The following is a 13,935-nucleotide window of genomic DNA, read 5'->3' as shown; positions in this document are numbered from 1 at the left end:
ACTCCTGAGCTCAGGCGATCTGCCCCCTCCGCCTCCCAAAGTGCTGGGATTACAGGTGTGAGCCATTGCGCCTGGCCCGATATTCTTATTTTTTTTTTTTTTTTTTTTTTTTGAGACGGAGTCTTGCTGTGCCACCCAGGCTGGAGTGCTGTGGCCAGATCTCAGCTCACTGCAAGCTCCGCCTCCCGGGTTCACGCCATTCTCCTGCCTCAGCCTCCCGAGTAGCTGGGACTACAGGCGCCCGCCACCTCGCCCGGCTAATTTTTTTGTATTTTTTAGTAGAGACGGGGTTTCACCATGTTAGCCAGGATGGTCTCGATCTCCTGACCTCGTGATCCGCCCGTCTCGGCCTCCCAAAGTGCTGGGATTACAGGCTTGAGCCACCGTGCCTGGCCCCGATACTCTTATTAACAGACTTGACTTCTTTTTTTGTTTTGCCAATTCAATAAGTGGAAAAATGGTGTCTTTGTTGCTTTAAATGTATTTTCAGTTGCATTTGTTTTTATTAGTCATATGCATTTATTTCCCTTAGTTTGCCTTCTCTGTTCTTTGTCCATATGGGAGAGGGAGCCGAGGTGGAGGGCAGGATTCTCTTCTGTTTCTGTGCGGGCTGCAGATAGGTTTGTAAATGACCATGCTCTGTTGCCTTAAGATGGATCTGTTGACATTGTGTTTTCTACATTTGAACTTGGAGTCCCGTGTCTGGGTTGTTTGCTCTTGGCTGGGTGGAACCTGTGTACTTAAAGAGGAATCACTTGCGTTGCTTTTCGGATTTGGTGTTTTGTTGGCGCGTCTCCTCCCTGGCTGGTAAGCACAGCTTGCCGGCCCAGCTCCGTTGGACCACCCACTTTGCAACTCTTGGGCAGTCAACACTGATATTGTACCAGAAAGTGTGGGAGTTATAGAGTAGCATTTATAGAGAAGGGTTAGTATTATTTGCTGTTATGTGACCTTAAAAATAGAAAATAATATTTGTGCTTTTAGTTTGCAGTTTGCATGGAACCTGTATACACTATTTTAAAAAATAGTCCCTATTTTTATGGAAAAAGGACTTCAAATATTTATTGTTTTGTATTAAGAGCTACAACTTGGTCTTGATTGGAGAGCTGGCATAGCTGTATGAGGGTCTCTCCCTGTGAGAAATTTGGAGCTGGGGTGGACACGGGAGGTGATGTTTGGGAGCAGCCTGAGTGTGGGGGGGCTGCTGTGCTGAGCCTGTGCAGGGCAGGTGCGTCCTGGAGCTACTCCTGTGGCAGAAGCATTGCTCTGAGACCCACCCTGGTATGCTTGGCCGTGGGACGGGAGCCCCGGTGGGAGGTGTGCATTGCGAGCTGGTGTTTGCCATTTGCTGTCCTGCCCACAGTCATGTTGTGGGCTCTTGGCCTAGAGGTAAAACGTCTCTGTGAGTTGAGTTCCTGTGACAGGGCTGGTCGCCAGATTCCACGTCTAGGTTTTGGTTAGTGTTTTTTCAGTAGAGTGAATCCCGAGAGGCCCTCTGAGCAGTGATTGCTTTTGGGATGAGCTGTGTTGATGGTTTCTGTGGAAGAACCCTTCACATTTTAGGGTGAAACAATGAATGTCTGGTTAAGCGGTTTCCATCCGAGAACACTGATTGTTTTCAAATGGTTGTGAATGCCAGGGTTTAAACTGCTTGCAAGGAGGCCTGGAGGTGCCTGGGCGGCCGCGTGCAGCTCTGGAATCCTGCCGCTGGGGCAGCCTCCATTTCGTGAGATGGCTCTGGAGCATGCCCAGTGCGTGGAGCCTTCAGAGGGAGCCGCCGAGCTGGGCTACTGTGATTTCTCTGCAATTGGCCGCAGTCAACAATTGTACTAAGACAGGAGGAAAAAAGTGATGGGGTACAAGCAAGAGACGTGGTATTTGGTACTTTTTTTCCTTTGCTTAATCCCTCTTTCTTTTACATTGGTGCTTCTAGGCCCAGGTCAGGGCCTGCAGAGCAGGGACGCTTGCTGCGATGGTGGGCACACCTTCTTGTTCTCCGTGCTCCTTCCCTGCCAGAATCACCCTGTTTTGCTCTCTGGTCGCCACCACGTGCGCTTTCTTGGGAGTGAGACGGGAAGTCCCCTCCAGCTGAGGGTTCTGAGAACAGCTCAAGCCCGTTCTGCATTTGCTGGTAGCAGGAGGAACTCTGACCTTTTTCAGTTATGCTGATGATAAACCAGGACTTTTTCTCTTGTTTGAACATTTATAAAGAGCGTGCGTGAACTTTTTTGCTGACTAGCAGTGTTTTCCTGTTTTATTCTCCTACCTGCCCCCATGGCAGCCTCTGTGGTGGAGGGAGTGAGGCTGGGAAGGGACGACACTGCCAGCCAGGTGAGCAGGGGCCTGGGACCCGAGGCCAGGCTGTGCAGGGCAAGGCTGCCCGTGCCACTCTGCAGCTGGCTCTTTGCCATGCAGGCTGCAGAAAGGGAAATCTGTCCGCCCGGGATGTGAGAATGGCATTGACCACTCATCAGGAGAGCTGGGAACACAGTCTCCCCCTCAGAGCCTGTGTCGTCCCCGTCCACACGTGTGGGCTGTATGATGATCCTGTCTGCGTGTTCATTGGGAGACTCCATTTTCCGTGGAATGGTGAGGAGGGTAGAGAGGCAGCAGAGTCTCCACTTGGATTTTCTAAGCAATTCCACAGAAAATAAGACGTTGCTCAAGCAAGTGCTGGGCACATCTTGGGGAGAGACCTAGTGAGGAGGGCTGTGTTTTAATTAATTAATTAATTGTAAATAACAGGATTAGAGCAGATTGGTTCATAGCTGCCTGTTCTAGAACCGTATTCTTCGAACAAAAGGGTGGGGGATGGTAGGCTTCTCTCCTAGCTCTGAGGAAACTCCAGCTCAGCGCACAGCATGAGGAGGACGAGGGAACAATAGGGCGTTCCTTTGTGCCTGCCCTTGAATCGCGGTGGAGGCCACTCAGTGAGCCCGGGCAGTGCCATCGCTCACGTGTCCCCAGCAGCAGTGGCGTCTGTGGGATGCTGTGCACTGGAAATTGGCACTGTTTTGGGTAGTGGTTCTGAGAGGAACTGTTTAACCAGGTATGCAAATGTGCTGATGCAGGAATGTTTTTGAACACCTGTGATGTAAATTTTAACGGTGGTTAATGTTAGCAGCTCCACCTGGGTTAGCTCAACCCTTAGGGATTGTTTGTTCTCATCTCTTTGGAGTTGAGAATGTACTTTTCTAGGAGCCATTTCTCCAGACCATGTGGAGGTCAGGTATCGGCTGGTTCTGGCCTTACTCTACTCCTCCTCCTCCTCCTTCCCGCTCTTGGGTAGGGTGGCTTGAAGGAGATGGGCAGCAGGTGTGCGACTGCAGCCCTGGGGCACGGGCAGAGGCTGGACATGGGGAAAACAGGACCCGGGAGGCTGTAGCTTAAGTAGACCTTTGTTTTTTATTTGGAGATAATTTTAGAGATGGGGTGGTGGTGGATTTTAGCATTAGAGATTACTGGCTTCTGCTTGAAGCACTGCGAATAGGGGACAAAATAATAAATAACCAAAGGGAAAAAGTTGATTTAAGTAAAGTAAAAGTTTTGGTGTGTTTTCTTGAAATAAAGATTTCTGCAGTGAAAGCATTGTATTTTTAGGGAACTCGGAGAGGAAAGGTGTGCTGTTGTGCTGCTTCTCACATGGGTCTGGCCATTTTGACATCTGAAATCTTACTGGAATTTGTCTTAGAGTATATGCTGCTTATTTGGTTTCATGAAATCCAGAAAAGAGTCTATCCAAATTATCCTTGCCTTCAGGGTAAGTTACCGTTTAGGATTGTGGCAGATGGCACAGGACCTCTGAGAGGGACTGCACCTTCTACAAGAAGAAAAGTGAGAGTGTTGCGAAGGGGAAGCTCCTGCCTCCTTCATAGACGTTTGCAGAACACGTTTCTTCCTTTCTGCCTTGGAGAAGAGGCAGGACCAGCGGGGAGGCAGAAGTAGGTGAAGGAAGACTAAGGGAAGAAGGGATGCACTGATAGAGAAGACAAGGAGAGCTGATGGCTTCGGGTGCCAGGCCGTCAGCATGACGGAGCTGTCTGCCCCAGAGAGTCTGACTGACCTGGACGCGCAGGATCCTGCTAGAAGAGAAATCCTTGCTTCCTTCTCCTCCTGTTTTCTTCCTCCCCTCCATTCTCCTTCCTCTCCCTTCTATTCACCCATCCACCATTCACCCACCCACCACCTGTCACATACACCCACCCACCTTACTGTCTACCATCCACCTCACCACCCACCCATCCATTTATTTACCCACCGACTCATCCGTTCACCTGTCCACATCCATCTATTCATCCACCGACCATCGTATATTAATGATTCACTATATACCAGAACTACTAATCCAGAAACTTGAGTATATTTGTGGACAGAAATCCAGAACATTTGTATCATCCTGAAAAGAAACCTGTTACCGTTAGCAGTTCCTTCCCGTGCCCCCAGCACCCCACCCAGCCCCTGGCCACCACTCATCTGCTTTCCTTCCCTGTGGATTTGCCTGTTCTCTGTTGTCTCTCGTGCCTGGCCTCTTTCACTTAACTTAGTGTTTTCAGGGCTCACCCGTGGCTGTGGTGTAGCATGTATCAGCAGCAGCATTCCTTTTTACAGCTGAGTAACGCTCCACTGGATGGGTATGCCACTGATGGACAGTTGGTGCTCCCCGGGGGGGTGTGCCACTGATGGACAGTTGACGCTCCATGGGGTAGGTGCCACTGATGGACAGTTGGTGCTCCACAGGGGGGTGCCACTGATGGACAGTTGACACTCCATGGGGTAGGTGCCACTGATGGACAGTTGACACTCCATGGGGTAGGTGCCACTGATGGACAGTTGACACTCCATGGGGTAGGTGCCACTGATGGACAGTTGACGCTCCACGGGGTAGGTGCCACTGATGCACAGTTGGTGCTCCACAGGGGGGTGCCACTGATGCACAGTTGGTGCTCCACAGGGGGGTGCCACTGATGGACAGTTGGTGCTCCACAGGAGGGTGCCACTGATGGACAGTTGACGCTCCACGGGGTAGGTGCCACTGATGGACAGTTGGTGCTCCCCGGGGGGGTGTGCCACTGATGGACAGTTGGTGCTCCCCGGGGGGATGTGCCACTGATGGACAGTTGACGCTCCACGGGGTAGGTGCCACTGATGGACAGTTGATGCTCCCCAGGGGGGTGTGCCACTGATGGACAGTTGGTGCTCCGCAGGAGGGTGCCACTGATGGACAGTTGACGCTCCACGGGGGAGGTGCCACTGATGGACAGTTGGTGCTCCCCGGGGGGGTGTGCCACTGATGGACAGTTGGTGCTCCCCGGGGGGGTGTGCCACTGATGGACAGTTGGTGCTCCCCAGGGGGATGTGCCACTGATGGACAGTTGACGCTCCACGGGGTAGGTGCCACTGATGGACAGTTGATGCTCCCCGGGGGGGTGTGCCACTGATTGACAGTTGGTGCTCCACAGGAGGGTGCCACTGATGGACAGTTGATGCTCCCCGGGGGGGTGTGCCACTGATGGACAGTTGGTGCTCCACAGGAGGGTGCCACTGATGGACAGTTGACACTCCACGGGGGAGGTGCCACTGATGGACAGTTGGTGCTCCCCGGGGGGGTGTGCCAGTGATGGACAGTTGGTGCTCCCCGGGGGGGGTGTGCCACTGATGGACAGTTGGTGCTCCACAGGAGGGTGCCACTGATGGACAGTTGACGCTTCATGGGGGGGTGCCACTGATGGACAGTTGACGCTCCACGGGGGAGGTGCCACTGATGGACAGTTGGGTCGTTATCCTTTTTTTTTTTTTTTTTTTGCTGTTAGGGACAATGCTGCCACGAACATTCATGTATGAGTTTTCGTGTGGACCTGTGTTTTCATTTCTTCGGATATCCTGGGAGTGGGATAACTGATTCATATGGTGACTGTTTTAAGCGTTGGAGGAAATGCCAAGTTGTTTTCTTTTTTTTTTTTTTTTTTGAGGTGGAGTCTTGCTCTGTCGCCCAGGCTGGAGTGCAGTGGTGCGATCTCGGCTCACTGCAACCTCTCCCTCCAAGGTTTGAGCCATTCTTGTGTGTCAGCCTCCTGAGTAGCTGGAACTACAGGCACGCGCCACCATGCCTGGCTAATTTTTGTATTTTTAGTAGAGACGGGGTTTCACCATGTTGGCCAGGATGGTCTCCATCTCTTCACCTTGTGATTCGCCTGCCTCGGCCTCCCAAAGTGCTGGGATTACAGGCGTGAGCCACCACGCCCGGCTCTGCCAAGTTGTTTTCAGTGGTAGCTGTACCATTCTCTTTTTCCACCAGCACTGCACAGGGTTCCAGTTTCCCCACATCCTCACCAACACTTGCTGTTGTCTGTCTTTGTGATTATGGCCATTCTAGTGGGTGGGGTGTGGAGTGGGTCTCATTGTGGCTTTTATTTTATTTTTTTTTGAGTTGGAGTCTCACTCTGTCACCCAGAGTGGAGTGCGGTGGCGCAATCTTGGCTCACTATAACTTCTGCCTCTTGAGTTCAAGAGGACTCAGCCTCCCGAGTAGCTGGGAATGCAGGCATGCGGCACCATGCCTGGCTAATTTTGCATTTTTAGTAGAGATGGGGTTTTTCCGTGTTGGTCAGGCTGGTCTCTAACTCCCGACCTCAGGTGATCTGCCTGCCTTGGCCTCCCAAAGTCCTGGGATTACAAGTGTGAGCCACCATACCAGCCTTAATTTTTGTATTTTTGGTAGAGATGGGATATCACTCTGTTGGCCAGGCTGGTCTTGAACTCCTGACCTCAAGTGATCTGCCCACCTTGGCCTCCCAAAGGGTTGGGATTACAGGCGTTAAGCCACCGCCCCTGCCTCGTTGTGGCTTTGATTTGCATTTCTCGGGTGATTAGTCATGTTGAGTGTCTTCTGTGCTTGTTGGCCATATATATGTTCTTTGGAGAAATGTCTGTTCAGATCTTTTGCCTAATAAAAATTTTTTTAAATTGTTGCAAGAGTTCTTTTTGTATTACGGATACAAGTCCCATATCAGGTAGTGATTTGCAAATATTTTTTTCCCATTTTGTGAGTTGTCTTTTCATGTTTTTGATAGTGAATCACAAGTCTTTAGTTTTGATGGAAGTCCTATTTATTTATGTTTGTTGTTGTTTACGTGGAAGTGGTATTTGCTAGAGACTTAAAGGAGGTGAGGGGTGAATTCTGGGTCGAGATTAAAGCCAGGGCAAAGGCTCTGAAGGGGAGTGGATGGCTGTAGGGCTGTTAGACATGGGCTGAGTGGGCAACAAGCCCCAGGCAGGGTGGTGGTTCCGTGACGTCTCCCACAGGCTGCCGTCCTGTAGGAGGTGACATCAGGGAGATCAGCTGAGAGGCTGTGCGGCAGCCAAAGCAGGGGATGCTGTGGCTGGAGCAGGGTGAGAAGTAGGCTCTTCATATTTTGTTTTTTTATTTAATTAGAGACAGGGTCTTGCTATGTTGCCCAGGCTGGTCTTGAACTCCTGGCCTCAAGCAGTCCACCTGCCTCTGCCTCCCAAAGTGCTGGGATTACAGGCGTGAGCCCTGACGCCCAGCTGAGAAGTACGTTCTGTTTTTTTTTTTTTGAGATGTAGTTTCCCTCTTGTTGCCCAGGCGGCTGGAGTGCAGTAGTGCGTTCTTGGCTCACTGCAACCTCTGCCTCAGCCTCCCCAGTAGGTGGGATTACAGGCGTCCACCACCACGCCCAGCTAATTTTTGAATTTTAATGGAGACAGGATTTTGCCATGTTGGCTAGGTTGGTCTTGAACTCCTGACCTCAGGTGATCCGCCTGCCTTGGCCTCTCAAAGTGCTGACAGGATTACAGGTGTGAGCCACCACGCCCAGCTGAGAAGTAGGTTCTTGATGTATCCTTCATGTCTTCCCTCTCGCACCCTGAGCCCTTCTTGCCCAGTGCTTATTGCTTGCTGGGTCCTGGCCTCCTGCTTCAAGAACAGACTGAGGACCCCTGGAAAGATGCCCCCCACATGCGCTAACCCACTCCACCCACTGCCCGCCCAGGGCCCCAGCTGCTCCAGCAGCTCTTCCCTGGGCCCTCCCCGACCTTCACTTTTTGCTCTCCTACAAACTTCCGTCCCCAAGTGAAAAAAGCTTTGCTTTTGTTTTTTCTCTCTCTTCTTTAAAAAAAAAAAAAGACAGGGTTTCCGTATATTTGTCCAGGCTGTTCCTGAACTACTGGCCTTAAGTGATCCTCCCATCTGGGCCTCTGGAAGTGCTGATATTACAGGTGAGCCATGATGCCTGGGCCAGAAAGCTTTTCTTTTCTTTTCTTTTTTTTTTTTTTTGGAGACAGAGTCTCCCTCTGTCGCCCAGGCTGGAGTGCAGTGGCACTATCTCAGCTCTGCAACCTCTGCCGCCCGGGTTCAAGCGATTCTCCTGCCTCAGCCTCCCCAGTAGCTGGGTTTACAGGTGTGTGCCACCATGCCCAGCTAATGTTTTTGTATTTTTAGTAGAGATGAGGTTTCACCTTGTCAGCCAGGCTGGTCTCGAACTCTTGGCCTCAAGTGATCCGCCTGCCTTGGCCTCTCAAAATGCTGGGATTACAGGCGTGAGCCACTGCGCCTGGGCTGAAAAAAGCTTTTCTTGATCCTGCTTCCCACCAGCTTCACGTCAGTTCTTTGCCCTTCTTTGCGCCAAACTCCTCCAAAGATTTGCGTTTTTTTCATGATGTGTGCATCCTCCCCCATTCTTCCTTAGATCCTTAGTCAGACCTTGCACCTCCACCCCCAGGGCAACAAAACCATCCTGGTTAAGGTCTCTGTCAGCCTTCCTCCCTTGGCTGGTCCCGTCTCCTGCCCTGACCTGGTAGTGTCCTCGCTTCGTCCTTCGGCCTTGCTATCCTGCCCCTCCCCCCAGTGCTGGGTGCAGCTCAGCCTCTGACTCTGGTGTCCTGTGCCCACGTGCAAGTTCTGTCTCCCGTCCTCCCTCCTCCCCCCGGTGCTGGGTGCAGCTCAGCCTCTGACTCCAGTGTCCTGCGCCCACATGCGAGCTCCGTCTCCTGCTCCCTTTATGGCTTCCCATCTGCCTCCCTCCTCTTTGCCCTTCTTGCAGGTGCTTCTGCCTTCTGACTTCCTCAGTCTCCCACCTGCACCTCCCTCTTCTGACTGGTTTCCCTGGCCACCTGTCCCTCTGGGGGCAGGTCTGCAGCACAGCAGCCCAGGGAACCAGTCAGTCCTCACTGAGGCCCTGTTCCTACTGGCCTGTCTGCCCGTCCTCCTTTTGCATCCTCCCTGGGGTCTAGCTGGTTTTGGTGCTGTCCTGGGGGCTGTGTCCAGGGGAAGGAGGAGCTGGAGCTGCCTTTCCATCTTCTGTCCACTTGCCTTTGCCGCCATCTTCATTCTGGGAGGACTTTCTTGGAGTGCAGGCTACCTTTTCTCTTTCTTGCTGCCCTACCTCTTGTGACCACACCCTGTGGCCTGTGGGTCTTGGCTTGGCTTTGTCATCATCCACTGTTGTATGACTCTTGTTCCAGGGTAAGCCGCTGTGCACGTGGTTGAACATAACAGAGGGCTGTCCCAGGCCGTGAGCTGTGTCAGAACTCTGAACCTTTCAGGGCCCCTGTGTGCTTGACTTACAGATCAGTGAGGGTGTCTTGCCTATAGTTAGTGTTTTCCTGTATAATTATTCTGTTAGCCCTTTTACAGCTAATAAGTGAGCTGAAATTGTTAAATTTTTTTCATTCAGTGTAAGAAAAAGGCAGAAGGAAATATACAAATATAAAAAGTTAACTTGGTTATTTCTGAATTGTGGGATTGCCAGTGATTTTGTATCTTTTGTAATATAATAATTTTACAGAGAACGTGTATTAGCTTTACCATAAGAAAAAATTAATGGAAACCCTCATTTATATATAACTTAATTCATATGATTAATGTGTATCGCTTAAAAATATATAGTAAGAACCGGAAGGGAAGGTGTGAAAACAAAGCGACCCAGAGACCCGAAGAGCTGAATCCTTTTCTTTTTTCTTCTTTTTTTTTTGGAGACAGAGTCTCGCTTTGTCGTCCAGGCTGGAGTGCAGTTGCATGACCTTGGCTCATTGCAACCTCTGCCTCTGGAGCGCAAGCTATTCTCCCACCTCAGCCTCTCAAGTAGCTGGGGCTGCAGGCGTGTCCCCCATGCCCAGCTGATTTTTGGGGTGTGTTTTGTAGAGGCGGGGTTTTGTAGAGGCGGGGTTTTGCGGTGTTGCCCAGGATGAGCTTGAACCCCTGCGCTCAAGCTTTCCACAGCCTTGGCCTTCCAAAGTGCTGGAGTCACAGGCATCAGCCACCCCGCCTGGGCCTGAATCCTATAGTTGGAATCCTGATGAAATAAGGACCCCAACCCTGCGTGCTGTGGCCTAGGCCTCGCCCCCACACGTGGCTGCGCAGAGGTCGTGGCCCCTTAGTCCTTGTGTTCGTGCTGCGCTGCTTCTCCCTCCACTCAGTGAAGCTCCCCCAGCACTTCCTGTCCAGCAGTGCAGAGACCCCAGGATTCTTCCAGGGCTCCAGCTACGTACAGAAGGAATTATTTACCTTTTACTCTTATTCTGTGCTGAGTGTCAGGCACGAGGTGTGTGATGGTGCCACAGAGGGCGTGCGGCAGGCCGTGCGAGCATCTGGCTCTGCTGACTGGAAAAGGTATGTGCACAAATGTAAAACCACATCACTTTTGTCTCCTTTTTTTTGTTGTTTAAGAATAGTTCATTTTCATAAAGTTATTTTATGTTAACACGTAATAGGTTTATTGTTTTTTGTAAAGGGAGTTTGACGTGGTCAAACTAACTTGGTCCCATTCTGATAACTCGTGAACAAAATCTCTTTGGGGTGCTCGGTGCTGTTTAGACTGTGGCGTGATCCTGAGAATGAAAAGTTTGGGAATTGCTGTTTTACCATAAACCAAAACGCCTGCCGCAGTACGTCAGTGAACTGACCAGCCAGCCAGTGTCTGCCTCTCATAGAGCTGACATTCTGATTGGGGATAAGTTTCACATTTTTGTGTCACATCCTTCAAAATAGTCAACTCCTTAGGTTTTACTGTCTTTTTATCAACATGGAGATTTTGAATGAAATTCAGTTATGGATGTGTGTTTGTTTTCCCATGCTGTCTCAATCGTATTACAGAGCAGTGTGGTGGAGACACTTAAAAAGGAATCTCTGGCATGAGTAGGAATGTGATCTTCTATAGACCAGGAACTTTTCTGATTGCAGAGAATTTATTAATATTACTGTATCTTGCGGTTTTCTGCATGTAGTCTGCATTTACACTTCTAACCACAAGGTGGTGCCTTTGTTCTAAGTCCAAAGGCTGACGCCGGGCTGGACGTAGCTTGAGAACGAAGGAACCACAGTTTTATACTTACGGGTTGCTTTTTTTTTTTTTGCCAGTTTAAGATGATTCTGCTTTGAGGTGCTTAGCAAAGAACCTTACCTTCCTTTTGCATCAGGGTTGTCTCATCTTAGAGTGACATCCTAGAGTGTGTGGGAGGGTCCCAGCAGGTGTTTATTGGACACCCCTTACCTGTGTGCTAGTCTGGGTGCCCGGTGGTGCTCAGAGCTGGCCTGGACCACACCCCAGGGGTTTATGGTCCCTTCCCACTCTCGACTGCTGCTTTTATGTTTGTTGTATTTCTGGTAGCACTGTTGCTCAAGTTACTTTTCTGATCTGAAAAAAAGTCTTCTCTTTTTTTCGTGGTGTGTAAGTTCTGTACAGCCTTATTTTCAATGTCTCATGTTGTTCAGAAGAGGAGGTGGGTGTCCTGGGAGGCAGGGCAGCCGTGTCCAGCTGCAGTGTCCTTGTCGGCTGAGCTGAAGGCAGCATGAAGCTCCAGCCCGGAGAATGCGCCAGGGAGTGTGTGGGGGTCACGTCTGTGTCCTCCCTCAGACCCGCAGTCCCAGCCTGTGCTTTATCCCAGACAACTCCCGGCCAAGCTGCGCTGCTGCCCTGCCTGGCACTGGCCCTGCCCCCAGGGAGGCTCTGGCCGGAGCTGCCAGTGTTCTTCAGTGTCCTCGAAACTTGTTTCTCACATTAGAAAAATGTTGAGGCCCGTCAAGTCATGGTGGTAATTGTGTGAGAGTATGTATGAATTGAAAAGATAGAAAATGAAAAAATTCCTATGAATATAGTAAGATTAAAACAGCGTCTCTATGGATCGACAAGCCTCCCAGAGCCAATACTGGGGGGTTCTGGGGGTCTGGGGGCCCCTCCTTGGGCTGCACTGTTCTCTGGATCCTGGGGGCTGAGGCCTTGGTCGGGGACAGGACAATCTGTTGTCTTGGAAAATAGAGCCCAGGAGGCCCAGACAGGTGCTGACCAGCTAAAGCTGCTTTTTTCACACTCTGGTTGAAATACAGTTAGTGGAGAGAGGCAGTGGGGAGATCCGGGGTGGGCAGGGAGACGTTCTAAAACACCAAGTCATTCCTCACAGGGCCTGGAGCACAGCGAGTTTGGAAGACCAGCACCATAACACATGCTGCCGTTTACGAGGCAGTGACGGGGCGAGGGGGGCTGCATGCGTGACCCACCTGCACCAGGGCTCCTGAAGGCCAACCTCTCCATCGAGCCCTGTTCTGAGACCAAATTCCAGGGGCCGAAAGACATGAAGCAGGATTGTGCTCTTCACTGGCACCTATCAAAGAACACCAACATGATATAAATTAAACCCACAGTAAATCTCTCAGAATTCTGCCCCCTTTTCTGGCTCTCCCACACTCTGCAGGCTGACGGAGAATCTCACTGTTGGCCAGTGTCCCCAGATGCCCCGACTCTTGGCTCCAGCGCTCTTTCTTTGTGTTCTGTCCAGTCTTGAAGAGCAAGTCCAGGTAGCTGTGGCTTGCCTCCTGCAGTCTGCCTACGATTGTATGACTCACCTCCTGGTGTGTGAGACCCGCCATTTGTATTTAATCATCATCTTAAAGTATATTCTTGCAGTAGTTGTAAAATACGTATTTTGTGCCCATGCTAGGTGCCGCGGTTGCAAAGGTGAATAGGGCTTCTTCTGTAAGTGGGAGGCAGCCTTGTGTGGGTCACCACAGGGCAGCCCGTGATGAGCTGCAAGGGCCATCTGAGCCCAGAAAGCTCGCTGCATAGTTGGAGAGTCGCGGGAAGCAGGGGGAAGGGTGATGATGGTCTGGGCCATACTGCTGCTGGAATTTTAAGTAGCTCGGCATGACTGGCACGTAGGATTTCTGACCTGAAAATCGTTGGGCTAGGTTAGAAATCTGCAAACTTCTGTAAAGGACCAGGTATGTGGGTTGTGGGCCGCATAAGGTCTCTGATGCATATTCTTTTTTATTTTTACAACTTAAAAAATTAAAAAAAAATTCATTCTTAGCTTGTGGGAAGTAAGAAAGCAGGCTGGGCTGGATTTGGCCCGGGGGCCGCACGCCTGGCCTAGATTGCTGCAGCTCCTTCTGTGCCTTGTCATGAAGTGTGAACTTGATTCCATGGGCAGTGGGAAGCCACTGAATTTTTAAAGAAGATGATGGTAAGGTCACAATTTTAGAAAGATAATTTTAACTGCAGAATAGATGCTAGACTGAAAAGGGGAGAGACTGGAATTAGAAAATGAGTTGCTAGATTATTCTTATTACCACTGACTTGAGGAATAATGTGGCTTAAAATAAGAAGGTAGCAGTGGAATTTGATGGAATATTTAGGAGGCATAGAATTTGGTGGCCAATAGGAGGGGTTGGTGTGAGGGAGCATGAGTAATGATGTTCATTTTCTCTTTTTTACTTTTTAAATTTATTTTAATTTTTTATTATTTTTGAGACGGAGTCTTGCTGTGTCACCCAGGCTGGAGTGCAGTGGTACGATCTTGGCTCACTGCAACCCCTGCCTCCCGGGTTCAAGTGATTCTCCTGCCTCAGCCTCCCAAATAGCTGGGATTACAGGCTCCCACCACCATGCCCGGCTCATTTTGTACTTTTAGTAGAGACAGGGTTTC

General features: G+C 50.5%; 1 protein-coding gene across 7 annotated transcripts in view; it reads left to right on the top strand.

Moving 5' to 3' along the window:
• Positions 1 to 13,935, top strand: part of EHMT1 (euchromatic histone lysine methyltransferase 1) — a 230,662-nt gene that overhangs the window by 55,511 nt on the left and 161,216 nt on the right. The window contains exon 2 of one of the 7 annotated variants that reach the window (XM_030919356.1): positions 10,553 to 10,627. The exons of the other annotated variants lie outside the window; for them this stretch is intronic. The gene's annotated coding sequence lies outside the window, so the exon portion shown is untranslated. The remainder of the gene's footprint in view (positions 1 to 10,552; positions 10,628 to 13,935) is intronic. 7 annotated transcript variants of the gene reach the window in all.

Source organism: Rhinopithecus roxellana, chromosome 16, assembly GCF_007565055.1.
Source record: "Rhinopithecus roxellana isolate Shanxi Qingling chromosome 16, ASM756505v1, whole genome shotgun sequence".
NCBI classification, from domain to species: domain Eukaryota; kingdom Metazoa; phylum Chordata; class Mammalia; order Primates; family Cercopithecidae; genus Rhinopithecus; species Rhinopithecus roxellana.
Note: the sequence above shows the minus strand (reverse complement) of the source record. Positions and strands in the feature narration are given on the sequence as shown.